The sequence below is a fragment of the Carassius gibelio genome, chromosome B21 (assembly GCF_023724105.1).
Source record: "Carassius gibelio isolate Cgi1373 ecotype wild population from Czech Republic chromosome B21, carGib1.2-hapl.c, whole genome shotgun sequence".
Classification (NCBI taxonomy): Eukaryota; Metazoa; Chordata; class Actinopteri; order Cypriniformes; family Cyprinidae; genus Carassius; species Carassius gibelio.
In genome coordinates, this window is record NC_068416.1 from 25,081,898 (window position 1) to 25,100,172 (window position 18,275).

The window sequence follows — 18,275 nt, forward strand, 5'->3', positions numbered from 1 at the left end:
CCGGGAGACATGTGACTGTCCCATAGACTGCCAAGTAACTTACACTGTGCAGAAAAGTATGAAATCCATCGTCAGAATAGTCCATCTGCCAACAGTGGTTGAGCCGTAACATTACGAAGTGGCGAGAATACTGTTTGTAAGCGAAGAAAACAAAAATAACGACTTTATTCAACAATTCTTTTGTCAACAGTCTCCTGTCACTCCATATCACTCAAACTATGTATGCTCTTCTGTGTCAGCCATGCCACAAGGATATCTTAAACTGTGTTTAAAGACAAACTAAGCTTTTACAGGTTTGGAACGACATGGGGGTAAGTGATTAATGACAACATTTTCATTTCGGGGTGGAGTAACCCTTTAATTGTGAACATTTTGTCCCGTTTCTCTCACAAAGGTATCATACAGGCTCAGAAGACTTGGGACAAAGCACACAAGCTGAATGGACTGCTTCTAAGGTGCATTTTTGGACCCTGGTCATTATATGCTTTTGTTAAATAAAGCAGCATGAAGAGTCTCCAGAATTTAAAAGCCATTCTTCCAGGTTTAGGACAACATTAGAGTGTGTAAATTATTATTTCTGGCTTAAGTATCCTAAATTATTGCTGAATGCACTTATAAAACTAGTCAAAACAGCAATTACATTATTCATACTGTAATGTAAATATATAAATTATATATGATAATTGCACATTTAAATGTGGCTTAAACATTTTTTTTTATGTTGTTATCTCTTCATACCTGCATGTATCCACTTGTCTCTCCTCTGATATGTTCAGTTCAGTTTCTCTCTCTCTCTCTCTCTCTCTCTCTCTCTCTCTCTCTCTCTCTCTCTCTCTCTCTCTCTCTTTCTTTCTCTCAGGTGGATGAAGTCTCTGTGGTTTGCCACAGTTTGTCCACAGATCCACAATCTCTGAAATCTTCTGGCGCAGAGAAAAAAAGACATGGGATGTGTTATGTCTGCGAGGATTCATTCAGCCTCAGTCAACACGATGACAGTCGATCTAACACACCTGGCTGCTGTTGCCCCCTCTGGCCAAAATGTGCCACTGCAGTCTGTGAGTGTTTTATATGAAGGTGAATGAGTTCAGTTCTGTTGAAATATGGCCAATGCCATTCACATAATAATAAGAAAACACAGTTTTAGCCTTGTCAAACCCCACATAAACACTCTTTCTTCATCACTCAAGTACTTTGGCAGTAACATGGTGCAGATATATTAAAATATTAAATGGTACACATCCAACATTTGATGGATGTAAAAAAATATTTATGCATTATATAGAAATTATCATAGTATAGCTTATTCTTACATTTTCAGCTTTCATTTTAATTATAGTTTACGTTTTAGTAATTTAGTAAAGTGCTTTTGTTTTATTTTTTTTTATTTTTTTGAATTTCTTATAATTATTTTGTATTATTTCTTTTTTTCAGTTTTAGTAATTTTAGTACTTCAACTTATTTTCATTTAGTTGCAACATTGTTAACGTTTTTTTATTTTATTTAAGTTTTCAAGTGTGATATTTATGTTGGTTTAAAAAAAGCTTTAGTAACTGTAACAGTAACTGCATTACTGTATTTTTATCTGTGGTCTTTGGGCCGAACCGAATCAGGTGTTACGAAGAAAAATAATCTCCGCAAAATAAGCTAGTCCTCCCACAAATCCACAAATACTGGATCAGCTTTCACAAATTAAATCAAACCTCAAAAATATCCCTCCTGTTACGCTCTGGCAGCTGCACTGAGAGAGAAACAGAGGAGCAGAGCTGGAGAGGAGGAGGCAGGGAGGCGTAATTGTAGGCTGTGAGATGTATATTTTGCTGGGTGCGCATGTAGTAATTATGTGTATATATAACCATGTCTCCTCTGTACTCCTGCAATATTACTGACCACTCAGTCCCGCCTCCAGATGACCATCGCTACGGAAACAACCACACGCTTCCCTTTAAAACCCTAATGACAGACTACAGCCACAGAGAGTGAGAGAGAGAGAGAGAGAGAGAGAGAGAAAGAGAGAGAGAGAGACAGAGAGAGAGAGGAAGCAGCGCCCTAACGAAAGAAATCCCATGGCCTGGCATAGGCTTGCATAGGCTGTAGCCTAGGGTCCCCATGTGTGCAGGGGCCCCGAATTGGCCAGACTATTTATTTATTTTATTTTATTTTTTTACTTCAGCCTCATTGGCCCGAAAGAAACATTAAAGGAGAATTTGTTGCAGCGTGGTAATATCTTGTGTTGTAGAATGCACGCTCAGCTCAGTTTGTGCAATTGTTAAATCGAAAACGAAAGTAAAATGCGCCCGTGCATTCAAAAGCAATTTTAATACCCCACGTTTTAAGAGCAATGCCTTACTCCCTAGTTGTATAGTAGTTGTATATAGCTCTGTATAAAGCTTGAAAAAACTGTCTCTATTTGCACTTTGAATATTGAAAGAGTAGCATACTTTGATTATGGCTGCACTTATTGTTTGCACTTAAAGGTACAGGTTGTAGGACCTGCCACTAGAGGGCGCACTATCAAAACAATAGCAATCGCATGGTTTGATGACGCTAAGAAGAAGCATGGAATGATGGGATTTGTTGTCTTCAACCCAACCACTGACGGCCATCAAATCAGACGAAAACATAAATCATGGATTTAACGCGAGTACAATGATTTGCACGAGTAGATTACATACAAAGTCAATGCAAAGACGTGATCAGACGCGTCCTCGCGCGGGTCTAGAGACGTGATACCCTGCATTTGGCGTGTATGCCCCATAATACTAATCTTGTTGATCGTTATAATAGCATACGTTTTCTGTAAAGATATGAATCAAAATAACTCACCTGTCGAGTGAAACACAAGTGAAATCGGCATCTCTTTCTAGATTCTACATCAGTAAAGGTGGTAACATAGGGTAACTAACGTCATTAGATTCATAGCCATGCTACATACTCCAATACAGAAGGTGGCGGTATGCACCTGATAAGCCATGGTTGCAATCTGCCATAAAACTAAGAAGAAGAAGAAGAACTAATGCCATTGACAGGTGACTTCACTGTTTAGAATGGGAATTTTCTCATGATTTACAAGTAGTTGAAAACATTAGAGATATTGTTAGTGATCAGCTGGACAAAATATATAACACTAGCCTAGTAATTTTTGGATATTGTACTGCAAATATCTTCAATTTTGTACCTTTAATAAGACTAAGAAAGAATTATTTCTATTTTTTATTTATACTGTCTTCTTTTAAATTATTTCTATTTTCAATCTGTGAAAAGGAGCTCAGTTAGGAGGTCGAACGTTCAGCTCATAATTCATGTAGAGTTCTAAGGTCTGAAGAGACTGAAATGATACAGGAGAGAAGCCAGTCAGTTGAGTTTGTGGCATAACCTTTTACAGCGCTTGACTGTTTTTGTCTTTTACTGCATATGATAATTCATACTCAGAAAGTAGAACTGAAATGACATTTTTTTTTTTTACAAGATGATAAGTTAAAACAATTCAAAATGCGCCTGCAGACTATTTGTCTAGTCATGTATTTGATCATAACAATATATAAAAATCTTGCAAAACCCAATCTCGTGTCTCGTCTCGTCTCTTGAGTTTAGTGGCAGCGTGAATGATAATCAAACAACAAAAGATGAGGAGAAAATCACACTTGACAGAATAGCATTTGTAGCTTTTAGAATAATTTATATAGTGAAAATTGTGCCCTATCGTCACATTCACATCAATGCAACGACTAAATAAATTACTATAAGAACACAAAATAGCTTACAAGAGGACATATTTCTATACTGATCTTGATTCTACTCTCATTTAAATTTAAAATGAACAACATTTTCTTGGGGCGAGGCCTCAGCCCCCTACAGGAACCGATGTGCACCCACCACAGTCTCATGTATGTCACTAAACACATTTCTCCAGTAAAACATAATGATTAGGGTCCCTGACCACCTCAATCCACCCCTGACCATGGCATTACTACAGCTTTTTGGATGTGGTACTATGGTAATACCATGTTTTTGGACACTACTTTGATACTAATACCATAGTATTTTTCTTCTACACGCAATTAAATGCCATGATATCACCATGTTTTTTGACAAGGTGCCATGGTAACTGCTCAGAATTATGGTATAGTCTATATCAAAGTACCATGGTATTACCAGAGTATTCTTTGAAGTAACTTACGGTGCCAATTAAGTGATTTAGATTTGTACTCCACAAAGTGCAACTGCAGTGCCTTATAATACAGTCTAAACACTACCAGATTAGGGTTCCTCCGCTTGTAGCAACAGCAGAACCTTTATGGATATAAAAAGAAGGTTCTATAAAGAATCATGATTCAGATGTGCTATATCGATTCATAATGGTCTTAATATTAAGAAGAAGAAAAAGAAAAGTTATGGCATTTGGTAGATGATGTTACAATTTCAAAGTTAAAATGGATAGCCAATTTCTGAAGGATATCAAGAACTGTTTGTGAATGTGCAGATGGTTGAGCTCCAGAAAATCAATAATGAGGTGATTTGAAAATATTTTTTATACAGTTACAGATTTAATTAAAAAAAAAAGCAGAAATAAATAATCCTAAGTGAACTAATTTAGTAAAAACAGTTCTTCAGGGTTATATGGTTCTAAATAGAACTGTTTCTGCAAAGAACCATACTTTTTAAAGATAACATGGTATATAAATATGTAAATCAAACTGCACTATGGTATAAAAGGTCTTAAATACAGCCAGTTTCTAAAGCAGCATTGCATGTAGAGTTGCTCTTTTCAGTAAACTCATTGAATGAAGCTTTTCATGTGGATCTAAAGTGAGATCTATAGTCTTTCCTCTCTGTGACCCAACACACATGAAAAACTGAGTGTGTCCCTTATTCTTAACACTTGTTCACTTCATACATGTGTATATGTGTGTGTGTGTGTGTGTGGTTTACCGACGGGAAACTCTGCTGCAGCGCTTCGCAGAGAAAAGTGCCACTGTGCTCCCTTACATAACACTGTGTGTGTGTGTGTGTGTGTGTGTGCGTTTGAAGACTCAATGTTTCTTCCCAAATGGAGACAACTGATGAATGCAAAATATTTTCCAAATTTGTAGTACTATGGATATATTTATTGGCGTATAAATTGTGTTTATTTGTACGGACATCTGCTCAGCTAGTCCAAAATGCAGCATCTAGAGTTCTTACTAGAACCAGGAAGTATGACCATATTAGCCCGGTCCTGTCCACACTGCACTGGCTCCCTATCAAACATCGTATAGATTGTAAAATATTGCTTATTACTTATAAAGCCCTGAATGGTTTAGCACCTCAGTATTTGAATGAGCTCCTTTTACATTATACTCCTCTACGTCCGGTACGTTCTCAAAACTCAGGCAATTTGATAATACAGAGAATATCACAATCAACTGCGGGCAGCAGATCCTCTTCCTATTTGGCGCCTAAACTCTGGAATAACCTACCTAACATTGTTCGGGAGGCAGACACACTCTTGCAGTTTAAATCTAGATTAAAGACCCATCTCTTTAACCTGGCTTACACATAACATACTAATATGCTTTTAATATCCAAATCCATTAAAGGATTTTTAGGCTGCATTAATTAGGTAAACCGGAACCGGGAACACTTCCCATAACACCCGATGTACAATCTACATCATTAGAAGAATGGCATACACGCTAATATTAGTCTGTTTCTCTCTTATTCAGAGGTCACCGTAGCCACCGGATTCAGACCAGATGGAGGATCAGCACCTAGAAAGGACCTCTACTGCCCTGAAAGACAGCGGAGACCAGGACAACTAGAGCCCCAGATACAGATCCCCTGTAAAGACCTTGTCTCAGAGGACCACCAGGACAAGACCACAGGAAACAGATGATTCTTCTGCACAATCTGACTTTGCTGCAGCCTGGAATTGAACTACTGGTTTCGTCTGGTCAGAGGAGAACTGGCCCCCCAACTGAGCCTGGTTTCTCCCAAGGTTTTTTCTCCATTCTGTCACCGATGGAGTTTCGGTTCCTTGCCGCTGTCGCCTCTGGCTTGCTTAGTTGGGGTCACTTCATCGACAGCGATATCATTGACTTGATTGCAAATTAAAACAGACACTATTTCAACTGAACAGAGATTACATAACTGAATTCAATGATGAACTGCCTTTAACTATCATTTTGCATTATTGAGACACTGTTTTCCAAATTAATGTTGTTCAGTTGCTTTGACGCAATGTATTTTGTTTAAAGCGCGATATAAATAAAGGTGATTGATTGATTGATGTAACAAATGTTCAAAATGAACCAAAGAAATCATCCACAGTTTCTGACCTCACTACATTCACACAATGACATCAGAACACACGTGTGATGGTCTCAGTGTGTTTGCATGACGTCACGATAACAGATTGACAGTGATTTATATTGGAAACAAAACAGCAGAAAAGACAAATCTGTCTGTCACTGTCTCGATCATCCATCAAAATCTATTTTCTCATTTTCAAAAAAAAATCAGGTTCAAAGAATAGATTCACAGATTCATTGAGCCACTTGTGCATCATAATTAGTTATTTTCTTGTAGTGACAATACAGTATATCATACCTTGTATTGATCTACTTCACCTATATTGGTCTACTTATCTGAAAATGAAATCTGATTCATTTTAGTGAATTGGATTATTTCAAAAAACTGAATTACAGATTCACTATTGAGTCACACAATAGTGTTCACTATTCAAAAAAAGCACTTGAGTGTGAATTACTATTTCTTTTTGTAGTGAAAATAACTTGTATTGATCTACTTTATCGAAATTAAGGCATTTATTTGACTGAAACTTGAAATGAAATGATAACATGCTTCTCTCTATTTTTGAATTTTTATTCCTGCAAAAATAAAACACACCTCATATAGCGTTTTAGCAGTTTGGGTTGGATATGCCCTGTAAGAGGTGTGTTTTGTGTTTTTGCAATACTCCTGTTTTTAGGAAAGCTTTTTTGGTGAGAAAAGAGAGGAGTGTTAGCATTTAATCATAGATGCATATATCATTTATGCACATAGACATTTTTAGAGGATGATTGACACACCTTGACATTCTCCTTGCTAACTCATTTGTTTCATGCAAGAAATAACAACATGACGGTAAATAACTGATAACAGAATTGACATTTTGCATGAACAATCCCTTAAATATTTAATTTCAGCTCATTTAAGTCTTCCCATCCCCTAATTTTTCCTCATTTTGTGTCTTTTGTTTGATCGGCTCACTCTGAAACTTACACAGTGAGCGCTTGATCAATCTAACTTCACAAACGAACATTCATGAAACTAATTTAGGATTGAAGAGTAATTGCCTTTTAAACCAAAAAAGCTCTTTTTCTCTTCGCCGTATAGCAGGAAACACAAATCAAGCTAACAGAACATGCCAAAACACAACACAAAAACACAGCCGGTCGAGCATCGACAAATAAAACTGACCAGTGAGAGAAACACAAATAAAAAGGGCCAATCGGAAAAGCGTAAATACAGATTCGAGGCAGTGACACAGTACGCCTCAGTCTGTGAGCCCAAAATAACTGCCGACCCAGAGCAAGAAATGAATCCACCCAGAAGAGACCGACACACACACACACACACACACAGGCTCTTAGAGGTTCACAACGACTGACTATGAGTCCACAGAGAGGAAAGGGAAGAGGGGAAACCGGTGGCCCCTAAAGATGCTTTAACATGTCAGGACATGCATGTGAAAGAAATGCCAAAAATTAAATCTCATTCATTGTTTCTTCTTGACAAGAATGAGACAAAAAGGATAAAAAATGGGGCTTAAAGTCTGCTGCTTTTCAGAAATATCTCCGATTCTTTCAGAACTGGTCTCAACTATGTCTAACTCCAAGAAACCAAAGTCACAGATCTCTATATAAACTCAAACATTTCTCAACAAATCCATAAATGTATAGCTCAGTAATAGATTGCCTCTTTTGTATCTGTTTACACTAGCATTCAAAAGTTGAAATGTGTTTGAAAAAAGTCTCTTGTGCGCACCAAGGCTGTTTGATCAAAAATACAGTCAAAATAGTATTGTGAAACAATATTGCAATTTAAAATGACTTTTCTATTTGAATATATTTTTTTATGTATTAACTGAGTTATTACTTTAGCCTTCAGTGTCACATGACCTTTCAGAAATCATTCTAATGTGCTGATTTGCTGCTCAAGAACCATTTCTGGTTATTATCAATGTTGAAAACAGCTTCATATTTTTGTGAAGACTGCCAGGAATGATCTGATGAAGCGAAAGTTCGAAAGAACGCCATTTATTTGAAATAACATTATGTCTTTACCGTCACTTTTAAACAATTTAATGCACCCTTGCTGAAACATGTTAACAAAATATAACGGACAATTCCATCATGTACGTGCTATAAAAGAGAAACCGCTGAGCAATTGTTATTGTCATAAAATGATACTATTACTATTTGGTTTGATTATTATTTTGACCTGTAGAAAACTTAGTGTGCGTTTATTGAAGCAGATCTGGAGACTGTTAGAACGAATCAGTGAATACCCTAATCGTTTCATTACAGTAATGACAGTATGAGTGCACCCAAAAAATTACACTACAGCTGTAATCCAAAAAGAAATGGGACGTGAACAACTCCAACTATTTTAGTTCTATTACCATAATGTGTGTGAAGGCACTGGGACTGTAATGCCTTTCAGAAAAAAGGGTGGGTCTTTGCCTTTTTATTTTTGCTCTTGGATTGAGGTTAAACTGGTGTGTATCTGTGTGTGTGTGTGTGTATGTGTGTGTGTGTGTGTATGGTCGGGGGGGGGGTGATCTCAGTTTACCTCAGAGGAACAGGGAGGCTATTGATGACCTGCTCTGAAACACAAAAAGACACACACACTCAGAAGCAAAGGTCTATTTAGGCAGAACTCTCTCTCTCTCAGTGTGTGTGTGTGTGTGTGTGTGTGTGTGTGTGTGTGTGTGTGTGTTTATATGGGTGTGTATGTGTACTTTCTTCTCTCTGTTCCTAAACAGATACTGCGACTTTTGCCGCGTTTCCACCGAAATTACCCGGAACATTTTTACCAGGAACTTTTTTTCCCAGGAACTTTTTTTCCCCCCAGACCTGTTGCTTTCTGCGTTTCCACCGCGGTGTAAAGTACCGGGTAGATTAGGCAAATGACTGGTGACGTAGGTCTGCGCGCGTTTCTCAATACAAAGTACCGCTGATTAAAAAAAAAAAAAAGTACGCTGATTTTGGACGTGCATCCTAGGTAGTTAGTTCAGACTTTGTTCATTCGACTGGGGAGTGTGATGTCTGCAACTACGCAAGTCCGGTAAATCTATAAACAGCAGCGTAACTACCCAGACAGCACATGTACGTCTGGCCGACGTCGGCCCAATATCGAAACGTCGGCCTCTATACCTAAAACATCTATAAAACATCGGCCTGGTGGAGGCCGATATAATTTGGTCAGTGCTCTGTTCTCCAGCTCATCAATCGTCGGCCCTGAGTTGGTTCACGACCGCGGGCCGATGCCGCGCTTCTCTGTGTGCGCGTGCCCAGTATTCGTCTCTTTTAGCCACCCAGAGAGAGAGAAGAGGATAATCCCAGCGACATCTGTGGCTCTGAGGTAACGTTACGATTTCACTTCAGCTCAATTAGACAAAAAATACTACTTTGTTAATTCTGTGACACTGAAAAAGTACTAGTAATACAGTCTGTGGGCAGCTGAAGAGTCTGGCTCATTTTCAAATAATGTTACCGTTAACTTTTTGAGCCAACGGTCACGGTAGCGATTTTTTTTTAACATTGATGTTAACGCCTTAATGCGTTTTCAGAAGTTTCTCGGAGGGAAAATGTAAAAGCGGGTTATTAAAGAGAAGTCCTGACTGCTTTTTCACCGTGTTTTTCACTCTTTTACAGGCTTTCAGAAATAATCCGGTGAAATAATATGGTGAGCTATTGTTGCTGTTGCTTCTGAACTACAAAATGATTTTTACATTTATTATTGAATGAGACTGTACATTATAAATGTAATGCTTTAACTCTAGATGTTTGTTTGTGTGAATGCTGTGTGTGCTGTGAGTCCTGCGCGAGCGGGGAGCAGAGTTGCCATGGAAACGGGGCATCAACACAAAAACCGTTGCTGACAAGCAGTAATCTCCGTCTCTCGCTGCGGTTTACACTGTTTTAGGTAAGTTTAGTCGCTAAAATCACACAAATATTATATACAAATGTTCCTGACACGTTTCTTGCTTGTTATTGACATGTTTCAATTAGATTTATTTTATAGAAACGGTTTAGTGTCTTCGGAAATGTCCGTTATCATTTTAGCAGTTTTCAGGTAACGTTAGGCTAACTATATAGATTGATCTCTTGTTGATGAAACTCTGGGCTTTTAATCAAATCTTCGATTTGATTAAAACAAAATGATATTTAAATTAATTATTGAATGATTATTGAATAAGACTGTACTTTATAAATGTAATGTTTTAACTCTAGATGTTTGTTTGTGTAAATGCTGTGTGCGCGTTGAGTCCTGCTCAATCGGGGAGCAGAGTTGCCATGGAAACGGGGCGTCAACACAAAAACCGTTACTGGCAAACAGTAATCTCCGTCTCTCGCTGCAGTTTACACTGTTTTGGGTAAGTTTAGTCGCTAAAATCACACAAATATTACATACAAATGTTCCTGACACGTTTCTTGCTTGTTATTGACATGTTTCAATTAAATTTATTTTATAGAAACGGTTTAGTTTCTTCGAAAAAGTCCGTTAGCATCTTAGCAGTTTTCAGGTAGGCTAACTATATAGATTGAGCTCTTGTTGATGAAACTCAGGGCTTTTAATCAAATCTTCGTGTGTGTATGAGATATTTTGATGGCACTTTGAATGTTTTGCTGGTGATTTGTCAGTATGTTATTGGAAAAGGCTGATTTACTGAATCGATGACGTCACACTGAGAGTGTAATCGGCTGAAATCAAGTTCACATTAGTTTCGATATTTCATGATAAACAGATATTAATACAAATTGTTCTGTGATTTCAGGAGGACAGAAAGAAACTCTACAGAACAGAAGTGAAGCTCCAAGATTTCAACATTTCTGAAGGGAGATTCTGACTTAGAAATACAGGTGACCTGAAGAAGCTCATGAAAAACATGAATATGCCTTTTTCAGAATACATTTCACCAATTTTAAGAAGTCCCTGACATCATAACGTGAGTCACACTCAACCTAAAACTAAAAATATAGATTGTGTTATTTTAAGATTATATTTTTAGTAGTAGAAAATGTATATTACATGTTATTATAATTGTTATGTATTATTCTGTCTTTTATCTCCATTTCACCTCTACTCTAGCTTGTTTCCTTCTAATGAACCTGGAACTGCAGAGTAAATATTGTTGACTCTGTGTCAGATTGCTTGTTTTGTTCCTGGATTCTTCAGTGATGATGAGCAGAGTCTGAGTGAACCTGCTGTCAGACAGTGAGTACCGTGAGGTTTCAGTCAGGGCCTTCAGTAAACAACTGTTAGATACCTGTACACATCTTACACATCTGTTACAGCTAACGCAGCCGTATGTGTAAAGGTGCGGTCACACTAGCCTTTGAACGTGCAAAATTATTTCGGACGCCGCTGCGAATATGGGCGGGAGCAAGATATAACGGTTTCCCCTTATCACAACATGGGTTAATCTGTGCTTTTACTGTGTCTTTGGCGATGGCGTCGAAAGCGTCTTATTATATTGCACTCTGTCTCTCTCTCTCTCTACAAATATACACACTAAACAATAAAAAAATATAGAACGTGTCCTCATTCAAATGTGCCATCTGTTCCTGTTTCCATTGACACTGCGAACCATGCAGCTTCTTTTTTAATTATCTTTTAAATATGTATTATATAAAATAGGATGCTGCGCTACGGCTAAAATTAGCACTTCATTTTTAAATTTCTGTACAGAGAGGTCACGCAGTGACGTATCATTCATCTACTGGTCCCACGACTTCACGTGATGCGAATTCGCAGGTCAAGGTTCACCAAACTTGAACTTTCGAATGCAGCGAAATGCGAAAATTTTCGCATGAGCCTGGGTTTCCGGTCTGACGCATTCGCATGCGTATGAATGGAAGTCAGTGGAACGAAAAGTGCAGTGTGACCGCCCCTTAATGCACATATTATGCCCCACACAGGCTCTCAACAACAATGACGGGGCTGATCAACAACTTCAGCAGTAGGCTAGATTAGTGTGGGTTAAAGGGATAGTTCACCCCAAAAATGAAAATTTGCTGTTAATTTACTTTCCCTCAGGTCATCCAAGGTGTGGGTGACTTTTTGGTAACAATTTATAATAAAGTTCATATGTAAGTCACTTTTAAGTGAGTAGTTAATGATGAACTAATCATTTACAAAACATTCATAAGCGCTTAATAAGTGACATACTAATAATTTGTGTACTTTTTGTAAATTCATTTTAAAAGTCATTTACAAGTAATTCGATTATGATTAACTAATTATTTACAAAACATGACTGTGTTCATTGAAATAAATGATGTTAATATTTTTATCTATGTTCTGTAGATTAAGTTATAAATAATTTACAAGTGACATGAATATACATTCACTAATGATTAATATGATATGATTTACACATCTTTCATAAGCAATCTTAAAAAAAATAAAATCACGAAAAAAATCAAACAGATCCTTAATTTTTAATAGTAACTCGTTAAAACAGATCCTTAATTTTTAATAGTTACTAGTTAATATATTATGAATCACTTATAAATCATTGAAATGTCAACATTGTACTATTATCTCAATAAACAGTATAAATCATTTACAAAGCTTTCTGCACCCCCCAATCTAAGGTGTAAACTACTCATCAGTTGTAAATGTTTTACAAACTTTGTGGTTTTCAGTTGTGTGTGCGTATGTGTGTATATATATATATATATATATATATATATATATATATATATATATATATATATATATATATATATATACACACACACCAACACACACATACACACAATCAACCAACCTGTAACAGGAAAGTTTACATTTACAACTGATGAGTAGTTTGCACTTTAGATTGTGGGTGCAGAAAGCTTTGTAAGTTATTTATAACTTAATCTACAGAACATAGATAAAAATATTAACATCACTTATTAATCATCTATGAACACAGTCATGTTTTGTAAATTATTAGTTTACCATTAGCTAATTACTTTTATTACATGGCTCTGTGGGTACTTGATTCTGATTGGTCAGTTGCGACATTCCGATGCATGTTGTCCCTGGATAAAAACCTGTAAAATGTAATAACACAGGCTCATCCGGGTAACAGCAGTTGGTGCTGTACTCTTGCTTTAACTATTTGTTTTTGTTGGTGGAAGCTGTGCATTTGTTTAGCTAATAAATTATAAAAACTGTGTACAACAGTTGTGTACAATTGTTTAATTATGTCATCCTGGTTAGGGTTGGCCTGATTGACGATGCCATCATCCATCGCCGATAGCTGATAGACATCACGATGCTGCGCTGGCAAACAGCGTCATCAGCTCCAGTATCTCGCGCGTGCATCTGTTGTCATGCGACAGAGAAGTCACGTTCTATAGACAGTTTCTATGGACAGTTGTGAACGTGCTGACAGCTGGTTGCCCAGGCTATGGATTAAAGGTAATACTGTTGTAAGTAGTGTTCATTTTCTCCTACATACCGATCATTTCACTTCATTAGACCTCAATGTATCACCAGTAGCCACCGGTATTGATTTGGTCTTTTTTTTTTCTGGACATCCACACAGCACCACAGTATTATCAACTAGAGATCAACCGATAGTGGATTTTTCCAATACTGATAGCTAGTTTGGACCACACTGGCCGATACCGATTTATAAACCAATAGTTTTTAAAATGAATACTGAACAAAATAGATACTGAATGAGAGCAGCGGTCTGCGGTCGCGCTGTGGGTTCCCGGGTTTGTGTCCATTCTCGGACCATTCCATGTATTTCCACTGTAGAAAAGGTTGTTCGGAGCCGAAACTGACTTCTTTCATATTTGTCGACCAATATACAGAAAACTACATCAGTATATCATCATAAACACAAACTTTTTTGTCTTACATGAATGTAAACAGATGAGAAAGAAAACACACACGTACAGTATTTTTGTTTAAAGAGACAACAGCCTAATAAATGCGCTGTCTGTCATTAATGTTAATCAAAGAACAAAAGAAACAAAAGAAAATAATTCACTGATCTCGACTGAATATATTTAATAACTTTGATTAATCTTTATTTTATTTATAAAAAGAAAACTATGCAGTGTTTTTAAACTTTTAATTACAGTTTCTGTACCTGAAATTTTGTTTAGTTGTATTTAGGATATTGCTAATTGATTTGTTTGTTCATATCTTACTACTGACTGGTTACTTGTCTTTAACACTTTAATATTTTTATTAATTAATTGTTTTTGCTATGGTATTTTTTTTTTTTAAGCACAGGCAAAATTCCTCTTGCAGTGTTTTGTAAGCTGCTGATTTTTGCTCGTGTTATTCAGCTGTAACAGAATGCTTTGTAAAAAGACGGAAACATGTTTGACATCTAAATGTTTGACTTAATTTTTTTATATTGGATTTTTTATCTTATTGGAATCGAAACCAGGAATCGATAAGCAGAATCGGAATTGGAATCGATAAAATTCAAACGATACCCAACCCTACACACCGAATGCATCACATTTTATTTGCTGCTATTTTAGAACAGTGCATGATTATCTAATCATGTGCAGCTTCTTTGAGAAGTGACAGTTATCACACACACCGGATGCGTCACATTCAATACAAGCAGCAGTCTAAAACTGTTTATTTAATCACCAAACGGACATAAGTTTGCTTCAGGAATGAACTATGTGGCATATGTGTTTAAAGTTCAGTGTTAAAAAAAAAAAGAGCAAACGGAAAGAAAACGCGCAATCTGTATTACAGCTTTCTATATGAAGCATACAGACTGTATTAGAACCACAGAAAGACCAACGTTTTGCTGTAAAATGCACAATACATAATTTATAGCCTAGGGTGAAGTCATTATGTAAATTTACAATGATTTGAGATTAATATAATGTTATTTAATAGAAAACTATGTGAACGGCTGCATTTAAACTCGCGTTTGAAGTTTCCCACTCTGTGCAGCGCACAGTGTCACATGGCAAAACAAACACAACACGGAAAATTATCTCCATGGATTTTGCAGATAACCGATAGTTCTACAAATCAACTATTGGTGCCGATTAACCAGCAAAACCAATGAATCGTTCGACCTCTGTTATAACAATGTGCATGATACGATACTCATCAAATAATAAAGAACTCTTTTCATGTCCCTTGACTCAGATTAAAAAGTAATCACGACCAACAAAATAACTTGTGCTTGGTGTTAACTGTTAGCCACTCATAGCACTCGTAGTTGCAATCTTTGAAATGGTGCATAAAAATGTTGCTGGCCTTCAGTTTAGGTGTAGGTCTTCCTTCCTCAGTTGTAGGTCTTCATTTCTCAGTTATTCTCTTTTTTTCTGCAAACTAGCACCTTAAAAAAGCATTTTAGTAGATTGGCAACCAGGTCTGTAGGCTGTTTTCTTTTCATTTAATTTCACTTTCGTACTTTGGAAATCCCTGACTAAAAGGGCAGTCTAACGCTGGGGGTAGCACTGGGCACGTCTCTAGACACAGAGGGTGTGCTGTCATTGAATGTCAAAATTTGATTGGCTGATGATTCTGTCACTAATGCTTGTAACAAATCAGATGTGACTTCTTTCATCAAAAGGGTAGCACAATCTGTAGTGCTGGCCATAGACTTTTTGTAATGTAGGATATTCCAGGTCAACCTCAACTAAACTAATCACAAGCAATTTGTGAACATTACACAAATGTAAATGATAACTAAATAGTCTTTAAAAGCATTTTTCACACAATTTTGTTTTTTATAGGGCCAGCAGAGCCCTGCTCACCCTGACGGCCCACCGCTGCTGTCAGATAACATCTCCAAGATGCTATAAACTGCAGGACCAGTAAGTACAATCTTGAACATACACAACTGTATCATAAGTTTGGGAAGGTATGGTTTTTTGTCTTTTATGGCAACCACAGTTTAATTTATGAAATGAATACAATTCACTACAATTTAAAATAATAGTTTTCTATTTGAATATATTTAGAGAAGTCATTTATTCCTGTGATGGTAAAGCTGGATTTTCAGCATCATTACTCCAGTCTTCAAGTGTCACATGATCTTCAGAAATCATTCTTATATTCTGATTTGCTTCTGAAGAAACATTTCTGACTATTATCAGTGTTGAAAACCGCTGTGTTCCTTCACTTTTTCAGGATTCTTTGATGAATAGAGTTTTAAAACAGTACAGTGTTTGAAACAGAAATGTCTGTTTTAACTTTTGATAATTGATAAGACAGTGATAATAATTGAAAATGTTTATTGAGCAGCAAATCAGAATGACTTCTGAAGGATCATGTGACACTGAAGACTGGAGTAATAAAAATTAGCTTAGATCACAGAAATAAATTACATTTCACAATATATTCACGTAGAAAACTGTTGTTAAATTGTAATATTTCACAATATTACAGTTTTTTTTACTTGCTTTTGATCAAATAAAGGCAGCCTTGGTGAGCAGAAGAGACTTTTCTCAAAGACGTAAAAAAAATTGTACTGACCCCAAACTTTTAACGGTAGTATAAATTACAAATATAATGTTCCACCTACTGAAATGTATATTCCATTCTAAAGAGATGCCTGTTCCACAAATATTACATTTACAGGGATCACGTGAAACACTTCATCAATAAACTGATTTTTGAGAGCATTAGTGGCAGTGTCGATTTTTGTTTATTGATTGGTGAATTGGAAGTGGATGTGCGTTTATTAAACCTACTTGTGATTAAATCAGATAGATATTTATATATATATATATATATAGCAAAATAAGCTCAAATTGAGGCAGCAGCATCTATGGTGCATTGCCTGTAGTGAGGTCACTAAATTCTAACACCCAAGAATTTATCAAAGTCCACTAAAGGAAGCAAAACCTATTGGTATTTTACTTTGAAAATAGCCTTCCAAATAATATTTGGGGCTCGGACACACTTTTTTGTTGTTGTTTAAATTAAATTAAAATACATAGTTTAGTATTCACACAACACCTCTAATAACCATGCACTCCAGTTATATGTGATTAAATAAATAATATTTTGTCTGAAATAATATGAACAGCAGCAGCTATTCTAAACTTTCTCCTTTTTATTTCCTGTCTCTATCTCAGGATGGCCATCCCAAGGTTTCTAGAGATTACAGCAGCTCCAGACTGAATCCAAACTCACTTGTGAAGACTTCAGATGACACCAACGCTCACAAAGACTACAGACAGACGACAACTGTGCATGAACACACAAAACATTGGACACACAAAACAAATATTATCCTTATTTTGCCTATAAGGGTAAATTTGATGATTTTCAAACTGCTTTATTGTAACGTCTCTTATATCTGTAAATGAACAATATTTACTCTCTGAGTTATGTGGACCTACATGTCCCCTTTTATTTGTAAGCATCACTTTAAAAATGTTGAAAGATAATGTTAATGTTAACTGAATACAAAACTAGAGACTTGTTTAGTAAGATTTTATCAGAAAATATTTTTGAACTTTTATCATGCAATTTAAAACGTTTTAATTGCTTAATTAGTATTGTTTGCCTGGTTTTATTTTGTGTTTATGTAACTCTTTTTAAAAAGTTCTTGGCATAAAGTTCGCATGCGATGCTGACAGCACTGAACACATGACTTTTTATTATGAACTAGATGGTCTTCCCCGGTGAGTCTCGGTCATCTCTGGCTTTTTAAACTGTAACCTTGAAACATGCATTTCCTGTAAACCTACTTTGAAATAAGTATTGTCAAAAGGTGCTATACTCATACAACATTTAACCATGCAAGGACTGTAGTAATGGTTATTTTTGTTTTTACTATGGGTTTACTGCAAAAGCTGTAGTAAAATCATGGTGATTGTAGTAAAACTATGGTTGATTTAGTTTTTTCTATGGTTTTACTGCAAAAGCTGTAGTAAAATCATGGTTAATTTTCAAAAGACTACAAATAATCCCGAATTATCCACTTTTGATCAAAGCATCTGGTAAATGTTAATGTATTTGTACATGTAATATGAAATAAATGAAAATATTAATAAAGTTGCATCTGTTCTTGA

At 36.3% G+C, this 18,275-nt stretch overlaps 1 long non-coding RNA gene across 6 annotated transcripts; it reads left to right on the forward strand.

The window, feature by feature from the left end:
• The first annotated feature begins 9,348 nt into the window (after positions 1–9,348).
• On the forward strand, positions 9,349–18,275 carry LOC127985442 (uncharacterized). 6 transcript variants are annotated; one of them, XR_008160653.1, is made up of 8 exons: positions 9,349–9,624; positions 9,918–10,639; positions 10,739–10,789; positions 11,042–11,212; positions 11,356–11,481; positions 13,477–13,677; positions 15,987–16,067; positions 17,334–18,275. It is a non-coding gene; the product is annotated as an uncharacterized LOC127985442 (long non-coding RNA). The 6 variants fall into 6 exon arrangements; XR_008160655.1 differs by lacking the exon at positions 10,739–10,789 and having other exon boundaries at positions 9,918–9,948; positions 10,046–10,639; XR_008160656.1 differs by lacking the exon at positions 10,739–10,789 and having other exon boundaries at positions 9,918–9,948; positions 10,081–10,639.